Below are 25,874 nucleotides of genomic sequence, written 5' to 3'. Positions count from 1 at the left end.
AAGACATGTATGCTTTATGCTAAAATTATTTTATTATATTCATGAAAAAGGAATGACATGGGATATATACATATTTCAAACATGCATACAAATAAAATGTTATTACAATAAACCTTAGGAGAATTTTACAAGAAAGTAAAAATATCGCCTCTAAAGTACATCAAAATTAGAGTTTTATTAAGAATGAGATATTATGGTAGGACAAGTCCCTTCTGCTCTTGCCTCTAGGACTCAGCTTTATCTTTTTAATACTTTCATAAACACGTCCATCTGTTGCAAACATGATCATTTCTACCACTTTGCTTCAGATGTGTCTTTTGCCCCCTAGCGACCATGGCTGTAGACTGTTACCAGTGGTGCTGTTGCTACAGTAACAATCTAATGCCACGGTTACCATGGAGACAGTGGAACGAAATAAGATTGGCTGTGGTAACCGCTGACGTCAGCTGTGGAGGCAGGATGTTGGATGATGCAGCCTTCAGTAGTGCTGGGCTCCAGGAGAAAACTTCCAACAAACACTGGAGCCCCCGAGCCCGAACAGGCACAACAGTGATCTTTGTCAGAGCGTGCAGAAGTTTGCCAGGCGTCAGTAGCCATGACTGTAGACTGTTACTGTACTTTGGAGCACTTTTAGCAGTAAGCAGTCTAGAGCCAAGGTATTGGTGCACTGACTGGGAGTAAAAGTGTGGGGACAAAATTATAGGCTGGTCTGAAAACCACATGCAGAAGGGAGTGTAAGGGGGTAGAGTGGCTACAGCATTGTGATCCTGCCCTTTGCTCAACAACAAAGGTCATCTATGACTGCATTGCATAAACAAATCAAAGCATGAAGACAAAAACAGCTCTTAATAACTAGCAATGAGATTCGCGGATGCTTGCCACACCAGATGACAGTGCTTAAAGAAGCACGCAACATGGCCATTTCCTGGTAAAAGCCTCCAGCAATTCATGGCAGGAAAGGAGTTACATAGCCAATTTGTTGTGTTTGTCCTATTGATTTTCATGCTGATTATGTATGACTCATACACAAAGATAGGGATAGACAGGAGCAGAGGGCAGACTGGTGGTTTATAAAAGCCCAGATGAAAGGCAGCAGGAATGGCGTCAGCATGAAGAAAATTGGGTTCGCTCTAGCACTGGTGATGTAAACAAACAGAGAGTCTAGAATTTTTGTGACAAGATCCACACGTGTGCAGTCCTGTTGTTGCTGAGGGACCACAGACAGGTGCAGAATCAAAGAAAGGACCACTGGGAGTAAAAAGTTACAGTTTTACTGTCATCGGATGCTTCCACTGACTTGGTACACTTTGTGTCCATCAAAAGGGCTGCTTTTAAACAGCTGCAACAAGGAATGTATAGTTAGAACCAATGGATGAACCTATGAGGTTTTGTAACCAGTCACAGTCTGGTTGCTGTGACGCTGTCCGTGGTGCTGAAGACAGGCGCCACTGACCGAGTTTCTGCAGCTGTGTGAGCCGTAAGTCTGTGTGGAGACAGATCTTTACTTTTAATAGAGCTGCACACACACGTGATTGATGTGAGAGTCCTCACAGTGCCAATTTTTAACCAATAAGCTTATAAACTGATTGGAAGGAGGCGTGGAAGAGATATCTAACTGGCTCCAGTCATTAAAATGACCTTTTAAAAGAAGTAAATGTTTATATTGGATAATAATGTACCTTTCTTAATTGAATGTATCGAAATGTATGGAGATTTTGAGCGTGGAAAGCTGAATTTTGAAAAAAATTTCCATTTTTGCTTAAAGTAGCACCATGGACAGCGACACGCAGCCCATCCGCATGAGCCGCGCCACAACTTGCCCTGTCTGATGCCAGGAGGGGGTTCTCGCTCGTGTGGACATTAGAGCCAAAAAATAATAATAAAAAAAAAAGGCTGTGGGAGAAACCACTGAAGATTCCTCATTACAATTCTGGTCATAGTCCTTTTCAGGAGTTACCTTGGGGAGTTTTCACCAGGCCTTCCCACCCTATAATCTGCCCTCCTATGGAGACACATCGCAATGCAGGTTGTGGGTGAACACAGGCGACTCTTGCTGTGCCTTTAAAGCGTTCTTCTCTATGATTGGATGCCGTGTGGATGTGCGCAGGAGTGACGCAAAATTGACTTCATCTCAAAAGCGCGTCACGATGTTATTTCTATACGAAAATGGGAGAGAAAAACAGCGACCTATGGAACGCTCTCTATAAATAATAGGTCATTCTTGCAGCTGTTTCCGCTTTGTTTGGCTGATTGATGTCATGATGCTGACCCGTATAACAGTAGCACGGATATAAATAGAGAGAGAGATATTGATATGCTCCCGCTCTCATTATAATAGGAACCAGTCTTGGTTGGGCCATGAATGGGAGAGACCCAGAAAAAGCCAGCCAGGACGTCCCACGGAAACTGAACCCCACCACGCGTCGTGGTTTGCTCTAATTCTCTGTCCGCGGGGGGGTTAACAGCCTCGTTGTCATGCAGTCGGTACAGCCTACACCCGTGAAGAGTAACTCTCCTCTTCTTCTTTTTCCTGTTGTCACTGCCCATGTGCGCAAAAGTGACTCACACTGCAGCAAGTTCCAGCCTTTGTAGTCTAGCGTACATTCTCGAATCGACACGCAGATGGAAAAACCAGGAGCTCTCAGACGGTTTTAACAAGCTCATCCCTGCACGATGATGATCCACTACACGTGGATCTTAACACATATGTCACTGCAGGTTAAGATTTATCAAACAATGTTTGAGAAAAAAATTAGATATATATGAACTTACCTGCATTTTTCCGTCAATCAGGTTGAGATTTCATTATACTTGAACAGTCAAAAAAGCCGATTTTTTTTTTCTTTTTTTCAGTTAAGTCTCGAACACTAGACTCTGGTTTGACAGCCAATTGTTCTCAAAGATAACCTGCTATCATCATGTAATCGGTGGAAAAGCTCAGTTTTCCTTCTCCCATCTCAGTTTCTGGTGAAATTCGGCGGGCTGTCCCAGCGATCTGCTCTTATAGGCATCCCGTAGTACTAGTGATGGAGATGGGAGGGGACACTCATTCATTCAGAAGCATCACCTACATCCACCATGTACGTGGACTCTGACGTCACCGAGGAAGTTTAGTCAACAGGAGGACGCGCAGGGAGGGGAGGAGGGGGAAGAAGAAGAGATGGGAGGATGACAGGAAAGGGGGGCACCCTGCCATCCTCCATTCCTAATTATGCTTGTGAGGCACGTTCCAAAGCAGCGGAATTACAATCCCCCAGGAAATTTCTCCGGAGGTGTACAAGCCTGTGAGCCAAAATAAGTCAGAAAGTCTCGCAGGAGGAAGCAGGGAAAGTTGAGGGGAAAAAGTAGTCATCTTGGCTTTTTGTATTAAAGTCTGTTTGTTTTTTATCTGTTCTATCTATTCTCCCCTATCTTGTAATAGGTGCCCTTCTCTCATCATAATAGAACAATTGCAATGCTCAAGCTGACCTTTATTACTCATATTTATTTATTTATTTAAGCTTTATTTAATAGGGACAGTGCACATTAATGAACATCTACCAAACAATGATAGGCGTAAACATGCTGGATTATAGCAATGATGCTAATTTGCATCCATAGTCCCTAGGCAGGAAACATAAAACAGGACAAAACAAAAGACAGAATCACAGATGCAATAAGAACACAAGAAGGTGGTACATTATGAGAGTTAAAAGTCAGTGGCTACAGGACTGGTTTGCTTTCAGCCACTGCTTGAGCTGTGTTTTGAAGGTCTGTAATGTTTGACACTCCCTGATGTACAGTGGAAGACTGTTCCAGAGTTTACTGGCCTTTACAGAGAGAGCGTTTTGTCCAAAGGCTGTTAGTTCCCCCCCGGCTGCTATCTTTGAGCTGTGTAACCCCACAAGTGTGAAATTAGACTATATTTGTAAATGGCGTGTTTTTATGGTTTTGAGCCTTTTCTTGACAGACGAAATTTCATTAACTGAGCTAAAACATGGCAAAAATCAAAAGATGAACTTTAGTGTGGCAAAGTGGGGATTGTGCCCTTGTGCTAGTTCTTGTCATTTCCTAGTTTTGGTAATGTTCTGTTTGAGTTGTCCCACTGTCACAGTCACACCAGGTTCAGGTTGATGATCAATTGGAGTGTAGCGATTCATTTTAATAACGATTGGATTCATTTAATAATTTTTTTGTTGCTGATATGATTTATAGTCATTAATGGTTCATTTTGAACAATCCAATTCACTGACCTAAAATCGATCCAGTGCATCTTTTGCCAAAAATTCAATCAGTGTGACACCGAGATAAATACATTACATACCTGACATGCCAGACATTTCAGTTTCATAAAGTTTAGCCAACTGTTGTTTTTCCACATCAAAATAATTCAAAAGGAACACATTTTAACACACTGTGGTCTGTTATGATGACTTGACCATTTTTTGCTGCCATCAAAAGTGTGTGTTGTCCACTTTGATGTTATGTTATTGTAAAAAAAACTTACTGTGCCTCAATCCAAATGGTATTTTCCAAGATCAATGTAGTTGATTTATTTTTTACATTTTGAAACAGTTTTATAAAGGTGGTATAGGTCATTTTGATTAAACAACTTACCTCAGACAGACCATTGTGCTCTGACTTGTCCTAATGTGTGTAAAGTTTGTTCTATAATTATTGAAAATTTCAAAGCACAAAAGGCAACAAATGACCATAGCAGTCAAATGGACTCCATGCTTTTTACAGGTGATGTCATATTTCCCTATTAACTAGATTTTTTAAAAATATGAAAGAAAGATCAAGAAATACTTTTTCCTTTGCATTTGTGTTTTTTTGCGATTCTTATTCAATACACTTTGACAAGAATGACTGAAAATTGTAAATACAGACAACAGAGTTTCACGTTTTTTGTTTCTTTACATTTTGGGTTGGTGGTGTGCCTTGAGAGTTTTCCCAAAAACAAATTTACTTTTGCTCGAAAAAGGTTGCAAAACAGCCATTCAGAGGCTGGAGTGTGGTGGTTGGCAGTTTTGCTTTTCAGCAGGGGGCTTAGACTTTTTTTCCCCATTACGACAGTTTTTAGATGTCAAAATGGGCAAGAGCACTCCTGGGCATAACAAATGAAGATGGGATAAAAAATGACAAACAAATGATAAAAAATAAATAATTAAAGAATTAATACCGTTTGACTCTTGTCATTAATTTCAAATTATGATTTAAAGATGATAGCAGTTATTAAATTCTTTCTGCTATGGTAAATTAAGTGCACTGATTGTGCAGGGCAGATGTTTTCTTGCTAGAGTACAGATGTATTTGAATACATTAAAACATATATTTTGAGGGGGAAAATAAATTAAAGTGATAAATTGTGCACATATATTGTTCGTAGCATGTCTTTCACTGAGGATTTTTCCTGTTTTTTTTCCTTTTTTTCCTTTTTCATAAATGCAACAGAGAATCAAGAATGCGACACTGATGATTCACAAGTTTAGATAAAGCAAGATAAAAAGGAGAGGGAGCAAAACATCTTCAGAGTGAGAACAAGTGTTGCACAAAATAAGCTGATCAATGGCTCCTTCCGGAGCTAAAGAGAGATATAAAGTGAACCCTGTGAGCTAGCTGTTGTGCTGAAGGCCTGTGTGTTCCTGAGTCCTTGTCTTTTCTTGTGAGTTGAAGATTTCATCAAATAAAAGAGATTAATTTAACTATTATATTAAAAATATAACCAAGAGCAAAGTTTAACACACAGATGATTTTTGTAGAGCAAACAAAGTGCCGGAACAAGGTACATTTTAAAACTGAATCTCTGAGTATTTCTCTGTTCAAGTTGTAGGTAATCAGGAGCAGACGATAAAAAGGCTGTTAGAAAAAGCTTAGTAGTTGTGACAAAGAAGCTACAATCGGCAGACCAAAAGCTCCCTTCTCCTCTCCATTGTGATGCGTCCACTTGTAGCTCCAACATTACTCGCCATTTATTCTGCAACGGTAATGTTAGGTAGGTGTTGTAGGGGCTGCCAGCTAGGGGCAGGCCAACTCCCTGCCAACAGCCCCGCCCACAACTCAGAGGAGATTTTCTAATGAACTACTGTACTGCCGCTCTGCAGTAAACTATGTCCTTAAGAACGACACAGGTTCACTGATTTCACCTAAAAATGACAGAACCATAAAAAACAGATCACTGGGAATGCGTTTACAGAAAATCAAAAGATTTTTTATTATTTGCACATATTACAGTATGTTACTATTTTAGACAACCGCTCTGTGGCAGTCATTTAAATGCATTTACATGACAAAATGTTGCATTTAGGGATAGGACAGCTCATTCATCTGAGAAATAAGATAAAATCAGTTTGTGATGTAGTTTGGATTTAATTGCTGAAAAAAAATCCTTTATAGAAATGAGCAACTTCTATTTTTCTTGTTCGATACATTTTACGCCCCCTCTGTTTTACTGAATAATTAATATTTCTTGCAACCATGTTTTCTTTCACCCTCTGATGAACTGATGAGAGCCCAATCTCCTGAAGTGATGAAGTCATGCTTGAAAAAAGAGCAAATGATGACTTCAAATAAAATACAGAAAAAAAAAACAAGTGAATCAGAAGTAGCTATGGCCAGCACACCTTCTCAAGCAAACACCTGACCCAGCCATCAGGGAGTCATGAATAAAGTATAAGACAGTAGTACGTCATTGGGAGTTCAAAAATCTCAGAGCACCTCATATTCCTACTCTCAACTCCAACCCTCCTCCACCCCATTGCACCCAGCGGCTGTATTTCATAACTATTTTCTTCAAGTCCCCCCCTTTTTTTCTCACGTTGTACAGTAGTACTATCTCCAGTTGCCCTACTTCAACCCACTTTCCATAGAAAGACGGTCTGCTCTCCAGTGCTGCAGTCAGACTGAAAAAAAGGCAAAGAGTGAAGGCTGGAGATGAGGAAAGGGGAGGGGGCATTGGGAATATCTACATCCTCATTTTTTTATTTCTTGGATCTTTTTTTTTTTTTGCAAACTCTGATGTTTCTTTTCTTTTCATCACAGATTCTCACTGTCCACACTCCTCTTCTTTCGGTTCTCTTCTCACCCGGTCAGTGCTTCTTTTTGTTTGGCTTTTTTGCTTCACCGTGCTGATTCCATGGGTAATGTGAAAGACAGGGAGAAAGGCACCAAAGAGCTGAGAATTCACCTGCAGAGGTTTTCTCCTTCTCTCCAACTCCACACCCATCTCGCACAAGTCACTCATCAGCATTCTGCTTTACAGCTCTTCCTTTTTGTCTTTATTCTCATCTTTGTGAGAGAAAAAACTTTTCTCTTCCAGTTGCTTTTGACCACAACTTTACACCATGATCTAACTCAGACTGTGATTTGGGTTTTTCTCCATTTTATTTGACGTTTTAAATACCAACTTCGCTGACAATCATGTTTTTGGTGTTTTCAACTTGTGTGGCAATTTTTTCATAATGGAGAACATGTAAAAATAAAATTCATCTAAAAATGGCATTTCTGAATATTTCTTTATTCAAATTGTTGTGGATCAGGAGCAGATGTTAATGCTGTTGAAAAGAGACTGTAGATGTGACATAGAAGCTACAATCATTCGGCAAAGGCCTCTCTGCCATGCTCCGTTCTAATGCATCCTCTTGTGGACAACTTGATCCAATAAGGTCTTTGCTTTCCTTGCTGCTCGCCATTTTAAGATAAGATAAGATAAGATAAGATAAGATAAGATAAGATAAGATAAGATAAGATAAGATAAGATAAGATAAGATAAGATAAGATAAGATAAGATAAGATAAGATAAGATAAGATAAGATAAGATAAGATATTCCTTTATTAGTCCCACGATGGGGAAATTTCCTTGTTGCAGCAGCAGTATAGGTACAGAGAGCGATATATAAAGATTAAAGAAAAACTATGGAGTCAATTTACACACATATATACACAATATACACATACATTTCCAAAAAATTGCACAGGATGACCATATATCGGTAATTTTTGTTGCACCAGTAATGTTAGGTTTGGGTTGTGAGAGGCTGTAAGCTAGCAGGTGAGAGTGTTATCAGATGAATGATGGGAAGTGGAGGGAGGGTTTAATCCATGCTACCAGTCCCGCCCACAACTCAGGCAAATTTCTAATTAACTACTGCAACTCTGCAGAAACTATGTCCTAAAAAAAAACACAGGTTTTGGCTAAACATGAAATAATCATGATTAAAAAACCACTAGGAAACAATTATACAATACATCAAAAGATGATGGGACTTTAAAAGGAGACGCCTAAAACACAAAAACATGTTCATACACAAAACTGGGAACTCTCCTGTGTTTTCTGTTTCAATGCTGATGAGAAGGGAGGCTATTTGTCTGCGCGGTTTTGCACCCTATGCTGTCGCTAGCATGGAAATGCCGTTATTTCAACATGTATGTATTTGGTTGTCGTACCCAACGGTTACACCACTGTTTCCCTTAGACTGACAGAAAAGCCTCTATCTCCATTCTAACATCACTACTGCTCATGAATTTTTCATCACACCCCCCCTCTGCTGCTTCGCAGCTCTTCCTCACCCCCCTGCTTCTGCAAAAGCAGTGCTAGTTGGAGCGAATTAATTAAACAGTATCACCCGAAGACAGTTTGATTCCACCAGACGTGACTTTTTCATGCACTGATACAGGTGTGGGCTCTGTTTAAACAAAGGAAACTGTTTTATTTTCCTCAATTGCAGTCCTCCTTCTGGCTTAAGAGCTGGGTATTCTGCAGACAGATTTTCCTCTGTGTCGAATGAATAATGTAAAACTTGATGCTGTCCTGCTTTGTGGGCAGGAACACAATGCCTTCGTCACTGATCGTTTTAAGGCAGGGAGCTCTTTGATTGAGGTAAAGACCTCAGGTCTCACTGACTCACTGATAATAAGTCTAATGAATTTGGAAAAAAGAAATGCCAGTCTGACTCAACTGCTCACGATTCTCCCAACCACAGAGATTTAAGCCCAGCAGCGGAGTTTTGTAAATGGCGTGATGCTGTTCGTCTTACTTTGACAGTGTCACCCAACTTCCCGTTGTGCTAACACGTACCTTCTGTGGGATGTTGTGGCAAATGATGATGGAATGATGCACCGTATTGTGAGTTATGGATGTAAGAGTGAGTGTGGCGTCAAGGAAATACAGCGGTCTTTGATGTGAAACTGTTCTCTGGGGGAAAGAAAAAAAAGAGAGAACAAGAGTGAGACCAAGCTCAGAATGAAATTTTTTAAAGCCCTGGATGATTCTCATTAAAATGCAGGGATGAAAGCATCGGGGTACCTGTACTCCAAACAGGAATTCTTGTTTTCTTTAATGACATTTCTGTTTTTCTGAAATTGGAGATTTTTTCTGTGTCTTTTCCTTTGAGATGCTGCCTTACATCTTTATGTTGAGAGCAGCTTCACAGCTTCTGAGTAAATTCCGCAAGCAGCAACCTTGTGAAATACATTTAACTGTATTTTCACGCTTAAAAATAAATAAGCACGTGTCTCAGGCAGACACAGTAGTCATATAAATACAGGATGCATGTGAGCTCATGGAATCTCATAGAACAATGTCAGGCAATAAAAGATTTTCTTCCTTAACTGTAGTTTTATTTGGAGCCCTGTGATTCCTTAAGCTGCACTCCACAGCCATCCTTCACTGAGCTGTCCACACACTCTACACATGACTCATCCAGATGACTCACCCCACTCCCTCCCCCACATGCACATACTCACACATCTTTGTATTATCTCCCCTGGCTAACCTTGACAGAGGAACACAGAAAGGTGTCTGGAATTGTAAGACATAGCTGATCTGCTGATTTATGCAACCTCCACATTTTTATATAAGTGCCCCCTGGACCAGCCGCACAAATATTAGCATGTTCATAAACGCATCTGCAAATATCAGCCTTTTATTAATAGCTTTGATGGTCAAAAATACTATGTACCACCAACTAAAACTGCAAAGCATGAATCATTCCATCAATTACAAAATATTTATACGTCTCATGCGTCACTTCAAGGTAAAGATGGGGCTAAATTGTTGATACCTCTCAGTAAAGAAAACATCTGCGATGGTCAATAAAATAACTTAAAAATGACAAAAGTTATAAGAAAAAGATCAAACTTGACAAGAATCAAATGTAGGTTTGACAAAATCATAAAACTGTGCTTTGCTATACTTTGTTTAGTGTTAAACACATCAGGTCAGATCAGCACAGGGATATAAGCCCCCTTTAAACAGATATAATGATTACTAGCTTGAAGAGATGCTATTTAATTGACATACCTGATCTGATGTCACTGAACTTAATTTTTGCATTATTTATTTAAACATTTGATAAGCAAGGAAGATAAGCCTCTTGAGATGCCAAATTTGATTTATGATTTGATTTGATTGATTGATTGATTTATTTCAAGCATTCCTGTCAAAGCAACAAAAAAATTACACAGATTTATCAAAACTCAATACAGAAATGATGAAGTGGATAGATTAAAAAGAAAACAGAAAACAAAAAAAAACAAAAACGACACTTAAATCACATTTCCTTAATCAAGTATAATTTACTAAAGTTAAGTAGAGCTTGATTTATTGCTTGAAAAGGATTGGGAAGAAGCAAGCTTATATAACCCCACCCCTAATGAGTTTATTGATTTTATAGTTTTACATAGTTTTCGGAATTCGGCTCTGATCTGATAGATTATTTTCAAGTTACAAAATCCAGTGCCTAGTAATGATTAATTATCTTCAGAAAAAAATTTAATTTTCCTTCTGTTAGGTCAATAACAAAAGAAAGGCTGACAAAGTAGAGTTAAATAACAATTCCTGAATTCCTATCATCTGGGGACGTGAAAAAAATGGGATCAGTATGATGGAGGTTGTGAGCCTGGTTTACAGACCCTTCCATCCGTGAAACCAGGGTTCGAATCCGGGCTGCTCCCTATTCCCTTCTCTACTTCTGTGCCGGCCCTGAGCATCCGGTGTAAAACATTGCCAAGTTAACCATGCGACTCATCCCCGAAAGAGTGGTTAATTCGCTGTGGCGACCCCTGATGGGAAAAGCCGAAAGGGTAAGAAGAATTATGATGGAGGTTGTGTTGTGAGCTGAATGGCACTAAATGATGCTTAATGAAGAAAAGTTGAGATGAATGCATTTAAAAATCAACTGTAAATACTGATGTTGTCTTTGAGCTGACAGTGAGAACCAAGTGCAGTGGCGGGTCATATTTGGGAGAACAGAATAACATAAGCTATTGTAGAGGATATCCATAGAATGTACACTGGCTGAAGTGGTATTAAACGATGTCTGCGTAATTGAGTAAAGGGAGAAGATGAAAAATTATTTTTCTAACATGGAAATTAAGGCAACTAACTGTTGGATTCAGTTGAATTCAGATGGTAGTTCAGTTTTTTTTCATAGACCACACACCAAAAGCAGTGGTGGGGCGGTCGACCTCTGATTAGGAGATTACAGGTTTGCTTACCGCCTTGCCTGCCTTGCCCGCCCATTTGTCGAAGTGCACGACACTGAACCCCACCTTGCCTCTGGTGGAAGGTTGGCGCCAGTGTTCAGCAGCGGAGCCGCCACCAGTGTGTGAATGTGTGTGTGAGTGGGACTGGGACTGCAAAGCGCTTTGGGCCTTCGAAGAAGGTAGAAAAGCGCTATGTAAGTATACGCCATTTACCATTACATGGTTTTAATAGATTAATCTGATTCAAGCCAGACGTAGTATTGTCTATAATAATAATACTCATAATAATGTTTTTTACTACCACATTATTTTCCCTGTCTGTAAATTGATTGTATAATCTATATTTACAAACCTACGACAGTGTCTAACATAAAATTTAGAACATGACATCCTTACAGAGAAACAGTGGCAGCAGCATCCAATGGCTGTGAAGGAAGCTTATTGTAGTTGACACAAAGAAAACCAGCTCCAGAAAAGGTAGTTAACATCAAAGGGATGTTGAAGTATTATGGGACGAATAACATACTTTGCAGACTTGTGTAAGAAGAGACAGGGAACAGAATGAAAGAAAAAAAGAGAAAGGCGGATCAATTCTAGGTTAAATATGTCTTTGCTTTGCTTAATTTTTTTTTCTTTTATTTAGGCTCAATCTGTTATTTACAGATTACTGTTTTTTTTTTCATTTGTGTTGTTTTTTAAAAAAAAGTGTTGATGATTTTTGCTCTGCTTTGTGTGTGTGTGTGTGTGTGTGTGTGCGTGTGCGTGTGTGTGTGTGTGTGTGTGTGTGTGTGTGTGTGTGTGGGTGTGTGCGTGTGTGTGTTAGTCTGGTAACTCCCATATGGTGGACAGAAAGATGCTGAGCCTGTGGATCCAGGACGGCTCCCCAATGACCGCTGGTTGAAACAGCTGGACTTGGACAGTTTGAATCCGTTTTAGCCATTTTGGGAAAAACGATGTTGATTTTATTCTAAAGCATACTAGCCTTAATTGGTTGATAGAAAAAAAAAAGTTTGAATGACGCTGTGCATTTATGAATGATTTCCAGGCACTGGGGTTGGTTTATGTCCGATATAGATTTATTTTTATGAAGCTGAAGTTTTAAATAATAATTATTTTTAAGGTTTATGAGTTCGTGTTTCACAGACGATGACAGATTGAAAATTTTGAGAATTCTGTAATTGGATTTTTGTGATGTTTTAGCTTTTTGTCATCTCCAGGGAGGTATTCCAGAAAACAGGTTATGCTAGTTACCACGGTAAGTTTGAGGTTAAGAAAACGGAGGTAGGTTTCAGGGTATGTCAAGTTGCCATAGCAACTCATGCTCTGAACATAACCTGGTCTGGAGCAGGTTTAGTTGAAGGTTAGTTTGTTTACAGAGAGGTGAAGCAGTATGACGTGTCCATTTGAAGATGATTTAGTGGATGATGAAGCTCAGATAATAATTTTTTCACCGTGAGAGAGTGATAAGACCACATGGATGTTGGAAAGACAAACTTTTTACATTGATCTAACTTAATTATTTGCTTCAGTTAAGATAAATCGTTTTTTTTTAGTTTAGTCAGTGTAAAAATAACACGCAGTTGTCAGACAGTTATTTTACTTTCATTCAAATTAATTCAATTAAGTAGGTGTAACTTTGGTGCTGCTGTTAGATTGGCACAGCAAGGAATTGTGGGATACCATTCCCTTTGCCTGTCTAGACTGATTTGGGTTTAAGTGTGGTTTTTTTTCCAAATGTGTTTAGTTGTTTAGCTGTTTTACTGTGTTTTACCGAGTTATTTTGTCCTGTTATGTTTAATTCTTTCTGCATGAGTGAGAGGGAGAGAGAGGATAATGAGTTTATTTGGCACCCCTACTGTCTTGTGGAATAATGTTAAAGTCAAGGAAACGGTGCATGACTTCATGAGGCAAATCTATATTGTTTCTGTCTTTTTATTGTTATAAAAATGAAAATATCTGCAGGCTCAAACTTAGACATATTAGAATTCAAGAAGTACAATGAATTAAGATGGAAAAACACTCAATTGAATTGGAGTAAAATGACATTTAGTTAGATAAATATGTAAATTTGAGTTGTAAAAAAAAATATTGACTTGGATAGACGTAAGAAATTAGGTTGAATAAATTTAACTCAATTACTTGTTACCAATACAAGTAATTCATTTAAGTTTGATAAGTCATATATATATATATATATATATATATATATATATATATATATATATATATATATATATATATATATATATACAAATATGCGTCACAATGAAAATAGAAATGAGATAGAAACTCATGCATTTACTTTGTCCGTTCTTTGTCTCCAAGCAGAAACTCTTTCTTTTGCTGATGATGCAGCCGTGTTACTTTTTTGATGGACGTATAATCTTCATATACCGTCATTAAAATCTCCGACTCCGTCTCACTGAAGTATAGCGCTCTCTGTTTTTCTCCACGCGTTTCCATGGTGACTCCAGAAATCGGCGATCCATTGAGAATGCCTTTATGTACTTGCCGTGCACGTGCATTAACCCAGGGTTACCAAGTCGAGCGTAGTTATGCTAACTCGTATCCGGTCTTTTGAAACCCACATACCCAGAGTAAGTAAGTTCAGGCGGATTTCAGCCAGAGTTCAGGGTTAAAGTCAGGCTAGTTTAAACATGCTTTCTGGAATACCCCCCTGGTTTACTTGTCCTCCTTCACCAGGTTAGGGTGAATCATCCACAGGTGTCTGCATTTACTTAATTACGCTCAAAGTATTTAAGTCTCTGGTGTTCTTCTTACACAGACCTTTCTTTGTTTGTTCGTTCTCTTGGGGTTTTTGTGTTGAAGTCCATTTGTTCGCCTAAATGTTTAACTTTTTGATGCCTAGCCTGGTCTCCTACATTTTGGGTCTTACACCATCAATTCCTGATTATTTTTTTTACCAAAGACCAAAAAGTCATTTGTTTTCTCTTTGACAACTCAAAGTTTAAATTTCAGGAATCATTTTTTTTTTCCAGCTCAAACATGTTTAGTGATGGAGAAACCAAAGCTCTATAACCCACTGAACCAAAACAAATCAAATTGTAGTGCAATGGTTCAGGGGGGTATTCCAGGAAGCATGTTTAAACTACCCTGACTTTAAGCCTGAACTCTGGCTGAAATCTGCCTGAACTTGCTTACTCTGGGTAAGTCCGTTCCAAAAGACTGGATATGAGTTGCCGTAATTACGCTCGACTTGGTAACCCTGGGTTAATGCACGTGCACAGCAGGTACATGAAGACATTCTCAATGGATCGCCGATTTCTGGAGTCACCATGGAAATGTGTGGTGAAAAAAAGAAAGCGCTATACTTCGGTGAGACGGAGTCTGAGGTTTTAATGACGGCGTATGAAGATTATACGTCCATCAAAAAAGTAACACGGCTGCATCAGCAAAAGAAAGAGTTTCTGCTTGTAGTAGAAGAACAGAGAAAGTAAACGCACGAATTTCTGATCTTGTTTCCATTTTCCTTGTGATGCATATATATATAACTTATCCAATTTTGCCAACTTACCGTAAATGAATTGCTTCTATTGGTAACAAGTAATTAAGTTAAATTTATTCAACCTAATTTCTTACGTCTATAAAACCCAATAATTGTTTATACAACTCAAATTTATGTATTTATCTAACTAAATGTCATATTACTCCAATTCAATTAATATTTTTTCCATCTTAATCAATTATATTTCTATTATCTCATATGTCTAAGTTTGAGCCGGCAGATATGCTCATTTTTATAACAATAAAAAGGACGGGAAAAAAATACACATTGTGCCAAAATTCATTGAAGAATTTTCTGTAATTGTCATTACTTCCAAGAATAGTAGGGGTGCTATATAAACTCATTATCCTCTCTCTCACTCTCACTTATGGTGCAAAAGCTTAAGCAAAGTAGGACAAAATAACTCGGCAAAACACAGCAAAACAGCTAAACAACTAAACACATTTGGTCAAAAAGCCACACTTAAACCCAAATCCGTCCAGACAGGCAAAGGGAATTGTATCCCACAATCCCTTGCGGTGCCGATCTAACAGCAGCACCAAAAGTTACACCTACTTAATTGAATTAATTTGAATGAAAGTCAATTAACTGTCTGAAAACTACGTGTTATTTTTAAACTGACTAAACCAAAAATTTATTTATCTTAACTGAAGCAAATAATTAAGTTAGATCAAAGTAAAAAAGTTTATTTTTCCAACATCCATATGTGGTCTTATCACCCTCTCATGTTGGAAAAAGTATTATCTGAGCTTCTTCATCCACTAAATCATCTTCAAATGGACACGCCATGCTGCTTCACCTCTCTGAAAACAAACTAACCTTCAACTAAACCTGCTCCAGACCAGGCTATGTTCAGAGCATGAGTTGCTATGGCAACTCTAGACACCCTGAAACATACCTCCATTTCTGGAACCGAAAGCTGAGGTTATCAACTTCCTTAGCCTCAAACTTACCGTGGGAGCTAGCTTAACCAGCTTTCTGGAATACCCCCCAGGTTGTGAAGCATTTGAAACACTAAAACTAGTGACATCCACTGACCAGACTACAAAATTGCATTAGCATGGAACAAAAAGACCAGCATGTCATGAAAGAGTCATTGTTTGTTAAATCGTGTGTAGAAATAAGACTTTAATGATTTCCAAAATCTGTTTCTTTTAGGAATAATCATAACTTAGTTGTCACAGTGACATTTCATGTATAAAATATTGTAAAGCTAATACTGATTGTAAGATTAGTATAAAAAAATAAATGTGATCTTTAAAATGCCAATTTTCATAAAAGAAATAGAACAGGGAAATATTTGTGCTACTGCTAAATTAATATGTAGCTCCATCTGTGCGTAGATAATTGTATTTATATAAAACTGTGTAAATCAATGTATGATTGTGAATGTCAGTAAATGAAATGTTCTACCAAATTGACCAAAATATTTTCCCCCTGTGTATAAAAGACTGTGACCACAGCAACAATGCAAGCAAATATTCCTCAGCTCATATGGTGATGAAGAAAATTCTGGCTCTTCTTATAGAAAACAGTTTCTTTTCGGCTCCCTGCAAAGAGACGGTTCTTTCTGCTCCCAATCAGCTCCTTAGATTGTTTTGTTGCTTTATTTGATTTACTATGAACAATACTATAAAATTATTTAGAAAATGAATTGTAAATGTTAAAAAACGTGTTTTTATTAATATATGCTTTATATGAATATGTTTTTTTGTGTTTACTGCTGATAAAAAGTAAAAAATAAATAATTAAACACAAAAAGCTACAAAAAACTGAAACAACAACACAAACTATAAATTAAACTGTGGAAAAAAAAACAAGAAAAAAAATGTTATCAATCATGGTTTATTGTTGGCATTTTAAATAACCAGTCCAGGTTTTGCTTCTTTTCCTGGTCTAACATATTTTCTCTACTCTTTAATACTCTGTCTGTCTCTCTTCCTCGTGCTCGGTTCGTGTGCGGCTGCTGCAAGAGAAACGAGCGTGCAGATCATATAGAGAAAAAAACATTTGTGACAGACTCATCACCTCTCTCTTAATGTCACAGACAAAGGATGAGTGATGTCTTATCAATATGATGACATACTGATATAATTATGGCTCGACTGTAAATATGCTAACAAAAACAGTATTTCATGATTTTCACGAAGAAATTATTCTGTATGTAAATATGATTTAATTCTGCACTAACAAAAAGGCTGTTAGAACAGTTGAAAATGGTCACATTTGAGACTTTAGCAGAATCCTTTACCTTTATTTTTTTTATTATTTTATTTTTCCCCTGTTTTATCTTGCTATTATTATGGCTTTTCTGACATTACTGTTCATTTTCATGGCAAATGTAAAAATGTTATTTGTAAATGAGTGTTTGTTGTTCTGTATGTGCAACATTTGTTAATAAAGTTTATTTAAAAAACCCAAGTGACACTCCCGCTTTGAAAGATCAATACAAAGTCGAGGCGCCCCCTCAACATGAACACCTCTAAATATGTTGTATTTGATCCAGCAAGTAGAATCAAATGTGTATATAATGGTGTCTAATGTGTTGCCATAGACTTACAGTTGTAACAGCTGTCAAAGTTGAGACCCAATTCATCATAGAGTATTCTTGATGAACTTTACTTCACTGTAAAATATTTTATTTTGACAAACCTATCACAGATCAATGGTGTAAGGTTGGCATTTGTATGCTGCACAAGATGTGAGAGATAAATCCACCAACAGATGTCAGTGTTGGTCTGACCACTTTCCAGTTTCCTGTTTGTCATGAACTCAAACACTTTAAACTTAGCACCTATGAAACAATAATTCTTCAATAAAAATGATGCTTTTTTCCCTGCCTTTGATCATAGGAATCTTTTTGCATAAGTTTGCTATTATCTGTTCTAAACAGCGAGGGTCTTGCTGCCTTTCATCAATTATTGAGTATTGCTGTACTGCAGTTTTGAAGATGTATCATACAAAACTTCTGTATGCTCAGAGCCTGCAATGAAAAACATGTCACGATTATTTAGGCTTGCACTTATTGCAGTTGCTTGGTGCTCTACAATGCAAGTTTTACCACTTTTTTCATCACTTCTACACATTTTCCTCTGAATCTTTCTGCTGGAATCAGAGGATTTTCCAACTTGAGACTATGTTTCATAGCGACTCCATGTGGGAAATCTGCAGCTCCCTAACTGCTATGGGAAGAGCACATGGGGCTGTGATATGAAATGATTTAGTGCTGCAATTTAAACCGCTGCTGGCTGGCTGCAGCATCGGTCACCGCACACTCTGAGGGTGTAATCTGTCTCTGGTCAACCTCACGCAGGATATGCCAACACACTTGAAATCCACTGAATGCCTTCCTGAAAAAAAAAAAAGAAATCTGCCTCCTACTTTGCAAGTGGAGTCAGAGGGAGGACGATGATTTGTGTTTGTGATTTTCACAGTGCTGCTGGTTATATCTCACTCTGTCTGAGTGAAGCTGCAGAACATGGAGACTTCCTTTTTAGTACAATACAGCACACCAAATTTGACTCTGTGACAATCGGGAAGCGCTGATGGAATTTTACACGCACAGCCGCCATGAATTTGTAGAGTACTTTAGCTGAAAACATCAGTTGAAGTTGAAGTGAAAGAATAGATGATTGCCAAATGATAAAAAAAAGGGCAACACTGTTTTATGTACTCCGACTTGGTAGCAGTATGTTTTTTTACAAATACAAAAGAAAGTACCACTATTTTTCAATCTAAAGGTTAGTCCTGTGCTCTGATGTAAGTGTGATTGGACAAACACGACTAAATATATGTTCATCTTCATATTTCTCCTTCAGATTCTAACTGCTATGAATTTTGTTTTCTTTGTTTGCCCAAATGTTTATCCTTTTTTATTTTTTTGTGTGCAAAAAGGTACTTTTTTCTGGTTTTTCCGTCGTTCCAACAGATTTGTTTGCATCTTTTCTCCTTTTCCACATGAATCAATTGTTAGGGCTCCCGTTAGCCATGTGTGTCCACAGCCATAAAGAAAGAGTAAAAGAATTTTCCATCTTGTTTATTTCAGAAATGTTGTTTGACAATTGAGTTCTTAAAACGCTGTGGACTGTAACCTGCTTTTTCCACCACCTTTCCTACAGGAACTAAATCAAACAGATATCACTGAGACTTCGGTGCAGAAAAAAATTGCTGCTTGGTTTTTCTTTATTTTCTTTTTGATAAATATTTCTTCATCATTTGATGTGACCAATTACAGCTACAGTTTTGATCCCTTTTTTGTTTCATGCTGTCAAGTTCACAAATGTGTGTGTTGCTAAAACTGAGACCTTTCGGCCACTTCTTCCCTGTTCATGGCCTTTGAAGAAGTTGATTATTATGTCAGTATAGCAGGAAAAAACACCAACAAAAATGACGATTGGCCAAAGATCTAATAATCCAGACTTGTGTACTGTGGCAAGGGAAAGTAAGGTGAAGGGAGGCAGATGTGTTTCAGGAAAAATTGTGAAGCTTCGAAGACATCAGCCTTTCTGCTTTCTTCTACTTTCTTTCACAACACGTCCTTCAAAATGAGTGTCCAAAAATGTGGAGCCCTTGACATGACAAAAGACAAAAAACTCTTTGCTTCTTTACTTGAAGCAAGTTCTAAAAGTTACAACAATGAAGTTATGACAATGATGATGAACAGTTTCCTATAAACATTATTAAAAAAAAAAAGATTATACGCTTGATTTCATGGAACAAAATTCCTGCAGAACTGCAAACCTTAATAGTTTTAAACATCAACTAAAAAAGTACCTTTTTAGAATAACTTTTAGTGCTTTGTTTGTGGTGGTATTTTATTTTCTTTTACCCATTTTATTGTATTCTTATCTGTCTTTTATTTATTTGATTGCTTTTTGTAATTTTATGCTGTTGGTTTTTAAATTGTCCTTTATAAGTTTTTTTATTTTCTTTTTAACCTCTCTTTTTATAGTAAAGCACCCTGATGGTGTTGTGAAGTGCTATATAAATAAAGTTTCATTCATTGATTTTTCCTCACATTTTGGGACAATCGCTTTCTGCTGTGGAGATTACGTTTGAAGGCAGAAATGGAGTCTGTCTCAAAAAGTCTTGATTTTCAAAATCAAATTATGAAGGTTTCAAGATGTTCTACCCATCATTTGAAAACAATAATCAAATTAGGGTGAAGTACAAATTTATAGACTGCAGTAGAGTTCTGCATTGCTGCACAGGCATGAGTAATCATCTAATCTGAAAACTCTCTATTCATGCAGCTTTTACTGTAAAAATAAAAAAACATAAAAAAGAAAAAGGCCCAGCATTTTTTAGTAAGAAAAGCCTTCATTCTAAACCAAGAGTTTTCAAGATACAGGCCTCAAGGGTCGACATCCTGCAGACTTTGGCCCGCCTTAGTGTGCGAATGAGAATAAAAAACAAATAAATAGAGAATAAATGGAAGAACACTCACTTCAGCACAGGCGTTAGCTCACTAATATCACGCACTAATATTTTGCGTGATTGAATGAAATATTTAACACTAGTTGTTTTGAAGGCATAAGTATGCGTGTGTGAACAGTATTTGTATTGTGTACATGTTGACATGTGGACATTTTTGGAGCCAACAGGTATGTTTATAACATTTGCGTGTGTGTGTGAACAGGCCCCGCCCTTATAGACCTGTATTAGATCTGAACCTCATACCGTAATGAGTATAATCACCCAGAAACTTGTTGCTTTATGCTGATTCATGGTTTTACCCCCCCCCCCCCCCTTTCTATAATCACCCTTGCATCCCCCCCCCCTCTCTAACATCCCTCTCTCTTCTTCCCTCCTTTCCTTTTCTGTCCAGTCCAACACAAAAGATTATCAAATATGACTAAAATGAATAAAGTTTGGCCTCAATTACAAAAGGGGTTTATTCAGACATACCTCTGGTTTGTCAGAAAATTCATAACTTCTGTTGTTAAAGTAAAATATGTCCAACACAAGAGGCCTTCAGCTCTCATCTGTTTGCCCAGCTGTTGGACAGGACAAGTTTAAATAAATAAATAAATAAATAAATTCTTAGTTGAGTAAAAAAAAAAAATGTGTCAAACTAATTAAGTGAAAAATATTTGTTCCAACCTGCTTAATCCCTTTTGGAGTCACGGGGTTGCTGGAGCCTATCCTAACTAAATAGTTCATGGCATGGTACACCTTGGACATGTTGCCAGTCTTTCATAGGGTTACATATGATATATAGGTAAAAAATCCTTGAAGGGTCAAATAAATTCTTTCTTTGCTAAAACACAAGTTTGATTATTTCTCTTAAGGAAAAAGGAGCGGGCAAACTTTTAATTTTTGGTTCATGCAAATTAAAAGCATATATTATTTGTGCATGTTCTGGAATTATCTGTGCACACAGCCTGTGGCCTGGCTGCAGCAGCTGCGTGGCCAGAGTCACGTCCTCAAGTGCGATGCTTGTGGGAATGTGGCGACTTTGGTTGAGACCAACTCATAAAACATCGCAACCTGGCACTGTCCTGCTTCCCCTGCAGACAGGGAACCAGCGACCAACGGGGAAGCCACACAAGCAGCCAGTATCAAGAGCTTCTCACTGCTACTGCATTTTTTTTTCAGTCCCACCCACACATGCTGAATCTCAGCTGACCCAAAGGTCAGGGGCTTTGGTTTTTGGTCAGTGGAGTGTCTTTTTGTCTCTGTGACCAGTTTCACTTCAGTTGAATGCGGAACAACCATATTCTGCTTTCTCATCTCACCTGATCCTTCAATACAAATTCAATTCTGACACTTTTTCTCACACATTGAAATAATGCAGAGCAGCTCTTAAAAAGACAAAAAGTGATGTGATAGCAAATGTTAAAAAGAAGATTTTCACACATGGAGGGTTAGACACTGTACACACTGTCACTGTTGCGGCAGAAGCTACATCTTTGATCAAGATTCCTTATCTTAGAATTAAATCTTTCTTCTTCAATTCGATGGAAACTTTCATCAGTTAAAAATGAGACAATAATTTTCTTCTAAAAAAGCAAGTTGCTGTTTGGAGAACTAGATCTGACTGAAAGTGGGTTCAAGATCCTTCTTGACCTTTTGTTCCTGCAGAGGTAGCAGAAGTGACTCTGCGGTTTGCTGATGGTATGCAATACAAGTGAGGGTGGAAGTACTGTACCTCTGCCCTGTCGATGCACTCTGCGGGTCCGTGTCCCATACTTTCACAAGAGTGCGCACACACATACATGAGCATGAGCCAAGCAGTAATTAAAAGCAAAAGTAAATCAGTGGTTTTTGAATGTTTTCTACTTCATTACAGTCCATGGAATATGAAGCCACAAATGTAGATCATCTTTGACAGGTCTCATTTTCAATGAAGGAGCTAAATCTAGACCTCGCTGTACTCATGCATACGTTCAAATGTATTCATTTAAATGAGATTAAGCCAACAGCTTTATATGCGTACCAAAAAAAAGGAGGTTTATTTCTTTATTTGGGATGTTAGCATATGCGAATGGTATAAAACACTTGCTAAGATGTGTTCTTTGCACATCTTTGGTTTTTGCCATAGTGGTTGAGCAGTTCTCTTGCATGTGTCAGGGCAGGAGCCACCACTGGCTCCACAGGGCTTCACCAAATCCCAGAGGTCCCTATCCCAGTCAGCTCCAGCGTTGTCCTGGCCTCGTTTCGTCTCCGCTCCTGCTTTCCTGCCATGCCCTCAAACCTTTGGAAGGCCGTCTTCCTGCTATAAATGTCACAATCTTGGCTGACAAGATAAATGAAGCCCCATTTGTGAGCCAAATGAGATAATCTAAAATCAGCAGCAGCATCTTCCTCTACGTCTATCGCTGTGATTCTTTTCCTTCACAGGATGCAGTCAGGACTGGATTTGTGTAGACATGTCAAGAGGATGTCTATCTCTTTTAGCTTGCACATGCATGTTCCAATAGAAACACTGAGAGAATTGTGTCTGTTAGGCAGTTTTTGTTTTGTTTTCACAATAGAAGTACTGTAAACAAAATACATTTCTTTGGATAAGATTGTTGCAATAAAAAGCTTTTGTCTCACCTTGAATTAGGATTATTCTAAACAGAGTAACAATGACATTAGATTAGTAAAGTTTTGTTGGCTTAAATGTTCCAAAATGTCTGTGTCGTAGTGTAGAAACTGCACAGAAAAATGACAGAACTAGTTAGTAGTTGTACTTAAAGTATAAAAATGAAAGCATATTGGAGATTCTTAACCCATTGATGCCTGAAGTCTTTTCCAGTTATGAAAGTCAAATCTATTATGTTTTTGCTTTCACGTAGATGCTAAATTAAGGTAATCTTGGAGCCAATGTAGTTTGATATTTGCATCAATGGGCATCAAGGGGTTAATACTTATAGAACAAGTAATAGCAAATAAAGCAGCTGCAGATTAGAAATCTTCTCCCGGTTGCTGGTTTGATTTCTGGCTCTTCCAAGTCTTTGGGCGTGGTACTACAAACCCTTAGCTGCCTCTGGTGGGTTAGGTGGAGCTGCATAGCCAGTCCCCACCAATCTGTGTGAATGTGTTTGGATGAATAAAATAGGAAAATATTGTTAAACAATTTTTTGGTAACAAAGTGCAGATAAAGAAAAAATATATATGAAAAGGTGTGAGGTTAGCTTAAAAGTTCAAGCTATTTAAGTAATAGCACAAGGAGGTTGTATCAATATTAGGAATTTTCAAGAGACTCTTCGTTGTTTGTTTCTGTGTTCACAAACGTTATTGTTTTAATTGAAATCCAAGTGTTGATACGGTTGACTGTTTTTTTTTCTGTGAATTATATTTTTAATTTTATTGTGAATTTTATTCATGAAGAAAAATCTAATTTTGACGTCAGGGTTTTTATGTTTTATTTTATTTTTTGATGTTATAGTAAGTCTTTTAAAGCCATCAGTAGAACAAACAGACTATTTAAAGTCCAGCTATGAAGTGAGATATTTGATACTTGAAGGGCAAAGCCACTACACCTTTTCAATTAGTCAAGAATGAAATGAAAAATAACAGAAAGAAACATTTTGTCTGGTCAGAGGTGTAATAAAAGAGAATCTAGAACAAATTCAGTTATTTAAATTAAAGCAAATTCTTGAAATCTTTTTTATTTCATATAAACTTTAACCGGGAGTATTTCACAATGAAAAATCTTGCCACACAATTTTTACCTCTGTGCCCAAAAATTTCAAATCATCCTTTTAAAACTGTGATTTCCACGCCACTCTTTTTTTCATCATGATAAAAGCAAATACCTTTATTGAAACAGAAAAAAACGAATCCACTATATATTTCTTTAAGGAAAAGAAATCATTTTGGCATTTTGATAATTTTGTTACCATTTATTGCTGCAATACCAAACTTTATGAAAACTCAACAAGTTTTTCTTGTTTCAAAAGTTGCACAGGTTTAATCATTTCCATCAATTTTTCTAATGCTCTTGAATTATTTTAGTCTTTCCCTGGTCTCCCTTCAGACTGTTCTAAGGGCAGTACGGGTGCAGATCAAATCTGCAGTCGGAGATGCAGACAACTTTTGTGACAGATTTTAAAACTGACTTCAAAACCTGATATCCTTTTTTTTATTTGGGATTTTAAAATGGTTTATTCTAAGCAATCAAAGCAAAAATAAAGCTAAAGCAAAACAAAAAACGGTAATATATGTCTAAATAATTGTTAATCGTGAATTGGTTGGAAAATATATGTTTATCTATGTGCAAATGTAAAAAATTCAATTATAATTACTCCTAATCATAAATACACCCATTTGCTTCAATACACACATTGAAATCTTTAAATATTAAGTTTGTCAAAAGAAGTTTAATGAATTGCTTGAAAGGGAGTGGGAGGATGCAAACTTATGTAGTTTTTATATATTTGTCATCTTTATATATTTGATCAATTACTTGAAAGGGACAATATGGTTTTAACAGTTTTTATAAATTTAGATTTTACAACCAATGTTGTAAGTTACCATGTTGCAGATGTAGCATTTGTGATTTCAAAGATCATGTCTTCATTTTTCTCAGTCAACAAAACAAACGCCTTAGTGATGTTTTTATTATCCCTGATTTGGAGAGAAGGGGAGCAGTGCAACATCTCAGCATCTTCTACTTTTTCTCTCCCTGTTCTTGTGTCAAACTTGCTTTTGTCTTGTTTCTCTGTGGTTTTCTTTCTTTTTTTTTCGGAACCGTGCACACACTTTCTGGCAGTTGGCTGCACACGCGTGTACACTACCACGAAATAAAACTCATGAAGTGAACCCCACTCACCCTTCTCCAATAAAAACACACTTTTCCCTAAGAAGTCGTTCAACATCAATGAAACGTGTGTGCCTCGGCCAAGGTGCATACTTCTCATTCAGTCTTCCCACAGTTCCAGGAACGGTAATTGAATGGTGAATGGATGTGATTATGATCTTCTGTCAGAGTCTGGGGCCTGATCAGACAGATGAAGGTGTGTTTGGTATGCCAAGCCAGCTGTTGTTGGCCGGGAGTGGTCTTTGGCTAAGTGGCTAGCCTTTCAAACAGACCTTATCTCCTCTGCATATCAGAAGCCTCTTGATCAGAGCGTTGGCTTCTCGTTTCAAAATCCTCCTCCTGCTAACACAAAGACACGTGGGCAGCTGGTGCTGTCTGACACAAAAAATGTATGTGTATGTAAATAAAGTAATTATTTAAAAAATTCCTTCATCGGATGATGATTGATTCGTACAAATACAGTATTTATCTGTGAAATCAGAAAATGTTTTCATGGCAGCAGTCGAGCTCTGACATGGGCTGTTTTTGTAGCAGTGCTTTCCATAAATGTATTACGTCAGAACCTAGTTCTAGGTACGTTCTACTTGACTGCATTGGAAAGGAAAGGTCAGAGTAAAAACTGCGTCAGAGTAATAA

At 37.7% G+C, this 25,874-nt stretch overlaps 1 protein-coding gene and 1 non-coding gene across 2 annotated transcripts in view; both read right to left on the bottom strand.

The window, feature by feature from the left end:
* The window catches only part of LOC144981407 (uncharacterized), a 227,076-nt gene that overhangs the window by 155,157 nt on the left and 46,045 nt on the right, over positions 1 to 25,874 (bottom strand). The window lies entirely within an intron of this gene.
* mir132 (microRNA mir-132) lies at positions 312 to 410 on the bottom strand. The gene has a single exon (NR_107159.1). It is a non-coding gene; the product is annotated as a microRNA mir-132 (primary transcript).

This window comes from Oryzias latipes, chromosome 13 (genome assembly GCF_053564925.1).
Source record: "Oryzias latipes strain Hd-rR chromosome 13, Olatipes_Hd-rR_3.1".
Lineage (NCBI taxonomy): Eukaryota > Metazoa > Chordata > Actinopteri > Beloniformes > Adrianichthyidae > Oryzias > Oryzias latipes.
Note: the sequence above shows the minus strand (reverse complement) of the source record. Positions and strands in the feature narration are given on the sequence as shown.